This window comes from Rhipicephalus microplus, chromosome 3, assembly GCF_043290135.1.
Source record: "Rhipicephalus microplus isolate Deutch F79 chromosome 3, USDA_Rmic, whole genome shotgun sequence".
In the NCBI taxonomy this organism is placed as follows: Eukaryota; Metazoa; Arthropoda; class Arachnida; order Ixodida; family Ixodidae; genus Rhipicephalus; species Rhipicephalus microplus.
Genome location: NC_134702.1, coordinates 70,499,899 through 70,513,547, shown reverse-complemented (window position 1 = coordinate 70,513,547; position 13,649 = coordinate 70,499,899).

Below are 13,649 nucleotides of genomic sequence, written 5' to 3'. Positions count from 1 at the left end.
CCGCTCAAAGTCTATTTTGCCCTCCCTGTCCCTAAACCTCAGTGTTTTGAAAAACTGCGCGCCATCATCCTGAACTATAGGGTGAAGCCCTTCACAGAACATTATCAAGTGTTCGGCAGTTTCTTCCTCCTCTCCACACGCACTGCATACCGTGTCTACCCCTTCGTGTTTGGCCTGATACGTCTTTGTTCTCAATACTCCCGTCCTGGCCTCAAACAGTAGAGAACTACCCCGAGTATTATCATACATCCTTTCCTTGGCGATTTCCTGCTTAAAAGTTCGATAGATCTCTAGTGCGGACATCTTAATCATGCCAATTCTCCACACATCAGTCTCAGCTTTCTTCACCTTCTTCTTAACCGATAATTCTTTTTGGTTTGGCCCCCTGCTGTTTTCTAAGTATTTACCAGTCAATTTCCTGGTTTGCTTCCTCCATTTTGTATAAACTTTCTTTATGTACAAGTAGCTGAATACCTTCCTAGCCCAACGCTCCTCCCCCATATCTCTCAATCGCTTCTCAAATTTTATCTTGCTGCTAGCTTCCCTGCCCTCAAATGATGTCCATCCCATATCACCTTGTACTCGCTGATTTGGTGTATTCCCGTGAGCTCCTAAGGCAAGCCTACCTATTCCACGTTGCTTAATTTCTAATCCTGCTTGAACTTCTGATCTCATGCACAAGACCACATTGCCGAACGTCAGACCAGGAACCATGACCCCTTACATCCCTCTCACAACATCATACCTATTGTAATTCCATAGTGCCCTGTTTTAGATGCGGAGCATCTTATACTCGCGCCTTGTAGTGCGCCGTCCGCGCCGTCCGCACCGCTTCTCGAACATTCGACAGCTGACGCGCGCGCATGCGCCGTCGCCCACTCTTCCACTATCTGTGCATCCCTTCCTCCTCTACACACCGCGCGCGCTTCACTCCTCCACCATCTGTGCACCCTTCCTCCTCTACACACCGCGTTCGACATCTACAATTCTCCTGATTTTCCAGTGGACGCGCATGTGGCGTCGCGCTTCGAGAACATTCAACAGCTGACAGTGCATGCGCCGTCGTGCTGTATATATACTCAAGGTCGGCGCTCGCTCGCTCAGTTGCCGCTCGTCGGTTGGTTTGTACGGCGCGTCGACGTCCAAGGTCGCGGTGAAATGAATTCCAACGAATCCACAAACACAATGATCGACGTCCCTTCGACCAGCGCCGCCCTTTCGCATACGTGTGTACGTGTTCACTCATTTAACACCCCCTCCTACAACCACGTTAACCAATTTAGCCATCGACCCAAGTAAGTCGCACTTTAACACCCCGTTAACCAATTATATGGTCCGCATCCTCCTCAGTGTTCCCCCGAGGGAAGCTGCGGGCAATTTTTTTTCATCACTGCTGCATTCCTGTTACCTTTAGTCGTCACGCATATTTCGTGTTCTCTTAGTTACTCGGTCCCATTGCTTATCCATACGCCCAGATATTTGTATTTATCTGTTATTTCTAGCGTGACCTCCTGTATTTTAAGCTCACTACCTTCATTATCATTAAAAATCATGACTGCTGATTTTTCCTTGCTGAATCTGAAATCTAACCCATATCTTCCTCATTACCACAGATGTCTATTAATCGTTGCAGATCTTTCTTGTGTTCAGCTATTAGCGCTATATCATCTGCGTACATCAATGCTGGTAGTGCCTGTTCAATGAGTTTTCCTTGTTTGACGAAAGAGAGGTTGAAGCCAAGTCCACTTCCCTCTAATTTGGCCTCTAGTCCTTGTAGGTACATCATGAATAACAAGGGTGACAGAGGACACCCCTGCCTAAGCCCCCGTTTTACCTATGCGGGCTTGGATACCTGTTATTCCCACTTTATAACTACCTTGTTATCTTTATAGATATCCTTTAAAATATTAATGACTCCATCTTCAACAGCTAGTGTGTCCAGTATTCCCCACAAATCCTCTTGAACCACGCTATTGAACGCTTCATTGATATACAAAATTGCTAGCCACAGAGAGCTGTGTTCCTTTTCTGCTATATCGATGCACTACGTCACTGAGCACAGGTTGTCATCCAACCTCCTGTGTTTCCGAAACCAATTCTGTAGTTACCCCAGCACCCCTCATCCTCTATTCATGCCTGCAGTCTTTCCTTTATAACCTACATCGCCAGCCTGTAGACCACTGATGTCACTGTTACAGGACGGTAGTGTTTTATGTCAGCTTTGCCCCCCTTTTCTTTATAGATCATGCTCATCCTGCTAAGTTTCCATCCATCAGGGACTTCACCATTAATTATTATTTTGCTCAGTACCTCTCACAAAGTCTGCTTAGACTCAAACCCAATGTCTTTATCAGCATAAATGGAATGCCACCTGGGCCTGTCGATGTACTACTAGGAACCCTCTCCTCAGCCATTTCCCACTCTCGTTGTGAAAATAGAGCCATTGCGCCACTTGATTCATCCTTGTCTATTGTGGTGCATAGGTCACTTCTTTGTTGAAAATTTTCTGTCACCCTTGTTCTTATATATTCAATAGCTTCGTCCCCTTGTGGCCTACTACGTTTAGCTGTAGTTATAAACCTGCTCTAGGCTCGCCTCATTTCTTAGGGAGTTTAAATGGTTCCGAAATTTCGCAGCTATTTTTCTATCATTTTTATGTACTTCTGCCAGCCACGGAGCCCCCTTTCTTCTAATCTTTTCATTGATCAGAAAGGATGCTTCCCTTCTACAGCTTACAAAGATTTCCCATTTTCTTTCAACATCAACTGTCGGTTCACCGCGCTGCTTAGCATGTACGTGTTCCCTAGAGGCTTCCTGACGTTTTGATATGGCTCTCTTAACTTCCTCCTCCCACTAACTCTTGGGTTTGTGTCTTCTTTTCCGAGGTGACTTGTCACATGCCTTAGCAAGCTCTAGCCCAAACAGCCTAATTAGATTCGTGTATGCCCACACTGTTTTATTATTCTCAGTGATCCCTTTCTGAATTTGTTTAGTAGCTATTTCTATTTGCCTTTCTGAATAAAAATTTTCCTGTAGTTGCTCATCTTGTTCCCTTCCCACTTTCACTGCTCTTCCAAAACTTATAGCTTGATACGTTTGTGATCACTACCCAAACTTCTGGAGCCACATTCATCTATAGGTGCATTACCCTGAGCCTATCATACATCCTATGTGACATCAGTGCGTAATCTATCGTCGACTGCAGCCTTCCTACCTCCCATGTTATTTGCCCTTCACACTTCTCGGTACTGTTGCAAATGATCAAGTAATGCTTTTCACACATATCCATGGTCATTTTGCCTGTTGGGTTGGTATACCGATCTATATCTTCTATGTACGGATCCATATCTCCTACTATAATTATCTCGCACTCTTCTCCTAATTCCTCAACGTCCTTTGATATAGTCTACCATTGCCTGGTTTTCCTCTCTGGCCTTTGCTCCCGTGTCAAATACACCAAACTAAGGAGTGACATTTGTCCTGCCCCCTCCCATTTTAGCCATTCCTTGCACTCCTGCTTGACCCTTTGCCAGTCTGTACTTTTATGAATGAATGCCCCAATACCACACCACTTTCTGCTGCCTTCTGTTCTATTACAATATTCCCACCTGTAGTCCGGATTGTTTGGAGGTTATTCCATGCTCCTAAGATGTGTTTATAAAAAACCGTATACCATCGCCTCCCCTCCCTTACCTGTTTTTCTATCTCTTCCCACTTTAGCCTGTTCCTGCCACCCTGCATGTTAATATACCCTATGTATGAATTGGCTCGGCCCTTGTGGCTACGTCTATTTAACATATTTTAGCAAGTAATCACGCGGCAAGGAGTAATAAACTTCTTCGTTATTCATAATAAATCCTTTACAGCCATCTATAGATTCTTTTCTGAAAGGAACTGCGCATACGAAAGAATTACGCACACGAAAAGGGCAAATAGATGCAGCGACTTGTCAGGTGGGCGTTTTTCTGAAACAACTGCTTGCCGACAAAGAAAAAAAAAACAATTATTCGGTAAGTGATGTTGCTTTCTTGACGTTACAAGCCATTCTCTCAAGGTTAATTATGTCTTAACAAAACGTCGACAGCACGTTGCCGATGAACCGTCGATTCAAGTGTTACCGTTATACAGTTCTTTTTCGTGGTTGTTAACGCTTTTTCTGAGCATCTCTAAATTACATGATAGATGCACCAGTGAGCCGCCCATCTCATTATCCGCGAAAAAAGATAACGTATTTGAGTCATATTGCAGCACACGTGTAATGTGAAATCTCGAGATATGCGTGGAGTATTGACGGCAAGTGTTGCAACTGTTGTAAGTTCACGCTTTGTGTGCCTAATCCTGTCTTATTTGTGTACAGTGTCTCAGTCGGACGGACACGCACCTTCTAGATAAAAAAAAAAGAGAGCTATTATTTTTCATCATCAATTTTTGTAAGCTCGATAAATAGCGCTCGCAAAACGGCTGTAACTCGCAAAGTTGCGGCCGGAACAGCGCTGGCGCCAGGTGCATTCATCAACGATAGCTGCACCGTAAGAAGAGAAGGGCAAGTTGACGCTTCCCCCCCCCCCCCCCTTCAATTTCCGGTGTTGAATGTGTACACGCACAGATGCAAACACCCGTGCGATCATGAATCAAAGGAGAAAGAGAGCTTTATTATTTATTTATTTATTTATTAATTATCAAAGGAGAATACGAAATCCCCCTTCCTCCCCCAACCCACCCGAAAAATATTTTTTTTTTGCTTTACGAGTGCCCTTGTAGTGAACCACAGGGCTAGTTGACTTTTTGGAGGTTTGAAGTGCTTGCAGCTAGCAAATATCCAAACATGGTAACCAGATGCAGCTGAACTCGAGGCTCTCCTAAACAATGTGGGATATTTTAAAGAATTATTTACTTATTGCTCTGATATAGCCAGAAATAGGGAAGGGGGGGGAGGTGATGGGTTCTTTCAAACTTCCCCAGAAGTTTTGCAGTTTGACGTGTGTATGCCTACGCATGCGTCAACACACACAATGACGAGTTTTATCGCTGGTTATTCGAGCGCCTGTGGCTCCAAGGATACGCGCGGTGTTGCGTACCCAAGCCGCACGAAGGCCACACCCACACGTGCTCGCAGCGTTATGTTAGACAAGCGCGGAATAAATGGCGCCCCGAAAAAAGAGCACCTGGCGGAGAGTCGCGACATAACTCAGCTGCTCGTGCCCGGCAAGTGACACGACCGGCCGCAGTGTACCGCTCAGAGAGCACTGCGTGAGCCGCTAACGTGCTTAGTTTTGGAACAAACAGCACGAAACGCCATTGCGCCAGTAATACTGCTGTGTGGTTTAGAAAAATAACTTTGTCCGAAGGCTTCTCTCATAAAAAAGCACGAAAAAAAAAACGGAGAGAAGCCCTGTGGCGTGATGGCAACTCCGTCGTCCTCATTTTCTGGTCGCGTGCTGGCTTTTGAGCTAATTCTCGTGCTGGCTACGCCCCCATTGATAATTGCATGCTGCGACGATACCACGCTGCCAACATCTGCAGTAAAACAAAGCACAAACAAACGAAGAATAAGTGGTAACTGCCTCATTTTTTTTTTCTGGCATCGTTTGCACGCCCTGTCCACGGTATGTATGCACGGGGACGTTGATCAAGCAAACCACCGTGGCAGCATAGCACGTGTGGCGTCGCGCTGCTATTCTTGAGGGCGCGGGATAGATTAGCGACCACGGCAGCCGCACTTCGATGGGGGTGAAATGCAAAAAGAACACCCGGGAACCAAGATATATGTGCGGATCGGAGAACCTCAAGTGGTCACAATCTTGATACGCACACTACAGCGTACCTCAAAATGATATCTTGTTTGGCGCATGAAAGCTTATACCAAATATCGATGTTGAACAGACACCTTCATTTTAGGCCGACACAGGCAAGCGGAAAAACTGAAACTGTGTGTTAGGCGAACTTTACAACAAGTAAAAATCGAATAAATTTGATGCTTTCCTAGCAAGGCATACATTTTGATGTTACTTAGCCATGGCAGCTCGTGAGAGAAACGCTTACCGCATCGCCTGACTCCAGAAAGCTTAGCCTCGAGTAGTCCGCTGCTTTGTTCGTAACAAGAACCCTGTCTTTCGCACAAATTAAGTTGAACAGAGGCATCTCGGCATCATCCAGTGTTCACCGCGAGAGTGTCTTTTGTAACAGCTCAGAGGTGGAGCTGAACGTGGCTCCGCACAAGTCTTGTAGACAAGGTAGCTTTTTTTTACAGACAACTGTTCACACACACAAAAAAATAAAGGCTACCTGCCTATCATATCATTCACTTCACGCGGTGGCATCAGATGTATTTTTGTGATGGTTGTCAGATGGATGGACGCATGCAAACTTTGTTAGTCCTGAAGCGTACGACGCAACGCTCTGCGGTCCAGATAAAAAGTTTACGTATGCCATATGTTGCATATTACGCTCGTTTTATTTGCGGGAAAACAGCGTTCAAACTCGATCGTTTGGCCCTGGTTTCCACTGGTGGTTGTCTTCACTGTCGAATAAATATAGCAGACACGTGCCACTCGGTTTAGAAACGAGCCCAAACAGCACTAGACAGGAGAGCGAGAGCAGAATTTTGCTCGCCGGACCGCTTGGATTCAACGCCGCCTCCTCTTTCTACGTCCTCCCTTTCCTCTATACGTCCTTCGTCTTTTTATACATTGTTGCACTTGAATACGCAGCAGTACCGCGAGCGCCCTTTGGATTTGTTACGGCGATGCGCTCACGCACCGCCTCTACTAGCCGCCGCTCTCGTCTGCAGGAGCAGCTGAGAAGTGCGCGCTCACACCGCCAGGGTGGTCGTGGAAAAAACTCCAGCGCTGGTTCCCTTATCTTGTCACGTATGCATTGTGTTTAACAATATCAAATGTTAAGCCAAGCATAGATGGTGGCGTGGGATGAATGGCTTGCAATAAAAAAGTATTCTTAATTAAGGTAACGGTTATCAACCCTCCTCCTTTCCCACCAAAAAAAAAACATGGCGGACGGGGGGGGGGGGCCTTCTTTGGAATCCAGTAAAATCTTTTCTCATGCGGTAACAGCTCGATCGTTACACTCAAGTCTTGCATATCCGCGCAAAGCGACCTTCAGGATTGCTAACCAACTTTTCACATTACGCACACGCGCTACATGCCACCCCTTGCCCCCCCTACACTTATCGGCGGATGCACCCTCTTGCAAAAAGATCCGCGGACGCCCTTGCAATGGCACGAGGAGGAAACGCGATGAAAACGCCAATATGATAACCTCAGGCACAAAACGCGACAGATCAAACGTGGAAACAGATACGACGGGAAACTAAGACAATTCGAAAGAGAAATATTACAGCACTGATTATTCGGCGCACCCGTGGGTGCACTGGGTGTGGCTGTGCGGAGCGAGGCTTGCTAAGCTTTTGCGCGGCGCAACACAAACTCGGTACTTTGGGAAGCTTTAGTTGGCTGCCCACAAAGCTGCCCCCAAACGCCTTACTTAAACCGTCTATTAATAAATTGCAAATATGGTAAATAATCCTTACAGACCACTAACTGGAGCTTGCGCAGGGGGGCCGACGTGGCGTCGTTGGAATTTCTGGTAGACTTTGCGACGTAGATGGTGACGGGCCCAGCGATGTGGTAGGCGACTGCACCCACTACTGGGCGAGTCACTCCGACCCAGTACACCGACACACGCGACACCATCGGCAATTCTATTTGTTGGTCTTTACAAACGTCCAACTTTCTCCAAACTCGCGCTCCCCCACAAGATTTCTTCTCACCACTGGTACCACCGGTCTTCCATTCAGCGCTCCCTTCAGAACCCGCGTCGCTTCTTGAGGAGAGTTATTTCACTGAGTCACCGACACCTACTGTTCTCCTTTCTACTTCACCTTTTGTCTCCCCCTTTCCTGCACCTTATGACGCTGAGCCGTTCTCCTGCTGCAGAATATGGTGGCAATCTTTCCTTTTCCTAAAAGATCACACCTCCCTCCGAAGAAAGGGGTTCGTCACCTTACCTCCCACCCTTTGTCACTCATTGTGCTTCAGCCGCTCCCAGTTTCAGTGACAACCGGTTGAGGTGGCATTTCTAGAGATAGTTATCGTGCACCCCCCCCCCCCCCTCCCTATTTATCAACAGAATAACAGCCATCTCTTCCGAATGACAGGTGCCTCATTCGCCACGAGTAAGCTGAGAGGCAACAATGACGCGTGACTTCCTCACCTCAATTTTTGAGAACAAGTATTTGCGGCTTTGGCCGGTCGGTGTCCTAGGAGAAAACAGCCGGATTACCCTCGACAGCAGATTCGGCGCTCACCTGCGCCGGCTAGCAGCACATTGGTTAGAGAGTATTCAACATGGATGCCCGCAGGAAGCGACGCTTGGCAGCGATACAGTGAACTAGAAGGTTTTCTAGTTCACTGTAGCAGCGATGTCTGCCGCGTTGTGACAAATGAACGAGGAGTGTTATTTTTTCATGAGAAAAGGGAGTTGCTGGCAGAATGTTCTTTAGACTACATTTTCTCCCCTTGTAGAACTTCTGAAGGCGTCTCCTACCCTTCTTTAGAAGCGGCACGTCGCCGGTTGCAGAAGTTAGAATATTTCACCATGCACCATGACGGCTAAGAATCTCGCGTGTCAAACGATGGCGGCAACGTTTCCCGAAACACCAAAAGTGATTTCTGCGTATTTAATCGCTTGAGAACAAAACCCCCGGAAACTAAGTAAACCATGTTCAAGCGTAGATGATGCCGACCAGTCATGCAGCTGTCCGCGAGCCATGGAGGACATGCCGCGAGCCGACGAAAAGTGTACTGGTTGCTAGAAACCGTGGCTAATCTGCTGAAGTATCGGCTTTCTCCCGCCAGAATCCCGATGTGAGAAACAGACGACGGACTGAATCCGGATGTGGCGGGACAAACGGCGCGTCACGTGACCTCACATCAGCAATTCCCCTCGTTCGTGCGGCTCGCGGACGCACGAACGAGGGGTGAGGTGATGACCGCAACCTGTTTCTCACATCGGAATTCTGGCGGGAGAAAGCCGACACTTCACTGGATTAGCTCGGGGTTTCCAGCAACCAGTACACTTTTCTTCTGCTCACGGCATGCCCTCCACGGCTCGCGGACAGCTGCATGACCAGTCCGCATCATCTACGCTTGAGCATGGTTTACTTAGTTTTCAGGGGGCTTTGTATTCAGGTGATTAAATACGCGGAAGTTATTTTTGGTGGTTCGAAAAGTTTCGCCGCCATCGTTTGACAAGTGAGATTCTGAGCCGCCATGGTGGTGAAATATTTTAACTTCTGTAACCGGAGACGCGCCGCTTGTAAAAAAGGACGGGAGACGCGTTCATAAGTGCCGCACGTGGGTTGACAGTGTGGTTGTAAAAACATTTTCAGGGAATAGGCTGTCACATCAGCCGTCATCAAACGCCAGCAGGCACTCACGTACAATAGCCCTCTTGTTGTGTGCTTTCCCCGTGGTGGGGAAATATTTTAACTTGTGCCACCACCGACATACCGCTTGTAAAAAAGGACGGGAGACGCGTTCACAAAAGCCACACGTGGGTGAACAATTTTACTGTAAGAACATTTTCAGGGAATAGGCTGTCCCATCAGCAATCGTCAAATACCAGCAGGCGCTCAGGTACAAATAGTCCTCTAGTTCTGAGCTTTCGGTTTGATTGACAGGCCGATGGTACGTGTAGTGGTGGTCAGGTTAGGCTTCCATACAAACCTGTCTAGTTTATTCTTTCGCTCATCCGGTTGACGTCAACCAAACCGGTCACAACTGACCAGCCAAATGTGAGAAGGCGCATTTTGACAAAGATAGGTACGTAGACCAGCGTGTGTCATCTCTCACTTATACCCCGCAGTGAAGTTGTGTGGTGATGCCCGCTTTTATTTAATACACATCGTGGAAGAGTTTCCCACTTTGTGGGACCTCAGCCGCGCAGACTATGCAGAAGTTGTCAAAAGCAGTCTATTTGGGAGCACATTGTTGAAGACATGAAGAAGAATAGGCCAACTTGTGGACCCTACACCGTCGGTAAGTACATTTGTGTATTCTAGTGCTCGTAAAGGCTACGCAATATTGAGGTAACCTAAATTAACATGCGTATTATTCCGTGTATGTTGTTATAATTAATGCAGGGGACTTATTTTAAAGCGGTGCTTCTGCTCACACGTAAGCCGTTCTTGCCATCCCTCGCTCAGTCAATTTAATAGCGTTACGACCGTAATAGTGTGGGTGGACCGTATCTCTGACCACTAACGAAGCATGAAAAGTAGAAAAAGGCAGCATTGATAAAAAACATCGCTACAAAGTATTGGTCCAGGCTGCCAGAAGCGATTCGGTCACAGTAGTGACAACATTGTATGGTTCCGCGCTTGTGTTACTGATTTCCCCATCTTTTCGCAGAAGTGCTGAAAAGTTACTTCGACAATAAGCGAAGAACGTACCGCTTGGAAAAAAAAAATGGACCACACAAAAATCGGCCAACCTGCCAGCGACGTGTACATAGGTCGCTGGAAATTTTACAAGGCGCTGAAGCTCCCGGATGGCGTGAAAATTAAACCAAGCCGTTCAATAATGGGCCAGGCTCAGCAAAATATGGCTGAATCAGAAATGGTATGTTTGAGGTGACAACCCGTTACCACTCTCTTCAAATTTTAGCTTAAGCTGCACCTTGTGCCCTTCAGGGAGGTTAGATGTGTTCAATATTGACTGGAGGTTTTTTGGACACATTCGGGTGCACGCAAACATCAGGTGTCAACAGAGCGCATTTGGTCCTACTAAGCGTTAATGTAATTACAGTAAAACAGTGTTGTTCGTTTTTCGCTTTAGCCGCGCTTTGCTTGATCACTGCTGTGACTGATGTGCGTTATGTTGCAGCCTCCTGTGTTCTCTGAAGCTAGTGAGACACCGGAAGCGGCCGCAGTGGATGAGGCTGCCACAGTTGATGAGATTGTTGCAGTGGACGAAGACAACTGCACTATGGAGTGTGTCCCTGTTGCCATCCTCCCCGCACCAAGTACGCCCAACACTGCCCAAGCTGCAAGCAAAAAAAGTCCAAGAAAGAACCAATCTTTGCCGCCAGAAAAAATGTGGACAGAGCGGTAAAACGTGCTGGAAAAGATAGCTGTAAATATGCAGGCAACGCAACCTTCGCAGCCTGATGATGCGTGTGATCCCTTCGGGAGGCTTGTCGCTGCAAGTATGCGCGCAATACCAAAGAAAAGGCATCCTTCATGCCAAGCAGAAATACTGAGACTTATGGATAGTTACATGGATCTTTAACAACATACGGTTGCAAATAAATGTACACTCCATTTCAATGCTGGCACTTGTGTTTACTGCCGGGGTCTCCTGTAGATGTTCACATCCAAGTGGACAGACTGCCGCTGCCACGGTACAGCACCCTTGTCGTTAAAGAAACAGCACAGCTTATCACGCAATGCCGCACCAACAGCACCAATTCTACCATGCGATGCTGCTGGCCCGGATAGCAGTCACACTGCTGGGCTTGTTTCGGCACATGAGTCTGGCGCACTGCTCATATCACTGCCAAGGAAATTGTGCAGCGCACATGCCACATTCACGATGGCAGTCACCCTCTCTGGCAATGCATTAATAACTGTGTGAAAACACCGGAAGCGGTTCGCCAATATACAAAAAGCATTTTCAACTACACGGCGGGCCCTGGACAACCTGAAAAAAAAAGTAAATGCTAGACCACATCAAACATTGCACGGCAGGGAAAATATTATGAGGATGCTAATAAACAGCCTTACCAAGGATTGCAGAATTTAAGGTTTCACTGAATAATTGGAGTCCCAATTCATAATATAAGTTGCTGACATCATAAGTGCGTACATGCAATCAAGTTAGACGCAGGAGTTGCCATAATTATTTCAACACACAACATGAACACCACGAGCTATGAAACTTTGGATATATTAGTAGCTCTGAAAATGCACCGTGACAGTTCAAGCTTTCACGTGATATTTGGTGTATCATGTGCAATGTGTTTTACCTGTAATTAAATATCTTCTGTTAGATTTGTGACCCCGTAAGGTTTCAATAAATTTTGTCCGATGGGGAACGTGCCGTCCTCTACGAACACAGGTGGAACGTGCACATCCGGTGAACTAGCCACCTTTACAAGTTCTGGCAGGCCTGCTTTTTTGTTGTCTATGTCTCTCCGAAGGAGTGTCGTTTGCCAGACACCTGCATCTCCTTCCGATCCTGGTGCACCAATATCAGTATACAAAAACTTGCAATTCGCATCAACGACGGCGAAAAAAATAACACTGAAACTTTTTTTTATAGTTTCGGTAAATTGTTCCCGATTTCGGCGGCTTCTTTATGAGCACGTGTTTTCCATCGATTGCTCCAATGCAGTTCGGGAAATTCCATTTCTGACTGAAGCCGTCCGTTACATTTTCCCTCCCTTCTTCGGTGCAGGGTGTTCTTACGAAGTCTCCTCCTAGCTCTTCGCAGATGGCACGGCACGTTTCATAAATAATGTCATTGACGCTAGAATGGCCCAGTCTAAACTGACAGCTGAGCGAATGCTGGCTCTCTCCTGCAACGAAGAATAAAAACGACGTTCTTAGTCAATTACTTGCGCCAGACGAAAAAATGTACGAAGTGTACAAATACATATGATACCCAGTTGTTTTATAGCGAAAGTTTAGCAGAATATTAGCTAGAAACATTTGCGCTGAATGTTACAGCTACTTGTACACAGTTGAATATGATTTTGAGCGTGCTCGTATATAAAAATTTGGTGCCGCAGCGCGGTCTCATGAAACTGGTCTACACTGGTCTTGCTTCTTTCGCATGCACAAAGGTTTCCAGAAAAATACATGCAATCGTGCGACACCTACCTGAAGCGAGATATCGCAGCGTGGCTTGCAGCCGTGTTTCTGCCAATATAGAAGGGCGCATCACTGTGTCCTCCTTTCGTATGCGACTTTCCACGCGTGACAGCCGTTGCAGAAACTGCTCTCTGCTGACACGAAGCAGCCTCCGGTATTCTTCGTGGTCAGTTTTCAAGAGCTCTTTGTACAAAAGATTTTGCACGCCTAATTCTTTCCTTCCCACCCAGTCCTTCTGCCAGCAACTCCGTTTTCTCCGGAAGGAATAACAGTCCTCGTCAATTTCACACAACACGACAGCCATTCCAGCCAAGCGTCGCTTCCTGTCGGCGTCCATGTTGTCCAATACTCTCAAACCTGTCTGCTGGCAGCGTGTGCAGGTGAGCGCAGAGTCTGCGGTCGAAAGTAATCCGGCTGTTCTCTCCTAGAACATCATCCGTCGTGTGAATGCTGGCGGATGATCCGCGGATTAGCCATCCGCGTCCACGACAAATCCGGATTCGGTCCATCGCCTGAATGCACCGTAAGGGGCGTTTGGAAAACATGCGCTACTCTGCTACCCAAAGGTAACATTGGGAACGCGGCGTTGAAAGCACGTGTAGGACCACGGACATGACGGTCGCAGACTTGCAAATGATATTTCGTGCTATCACTCAAGCGGAAACACAGCCTGCTTCGACGAAACCCGTACAACCGATCGTGACAAAAAAAAAGTGATAAAAAATCTAAGCCATTTCCGCCCCAAGTGAAATATTTACGA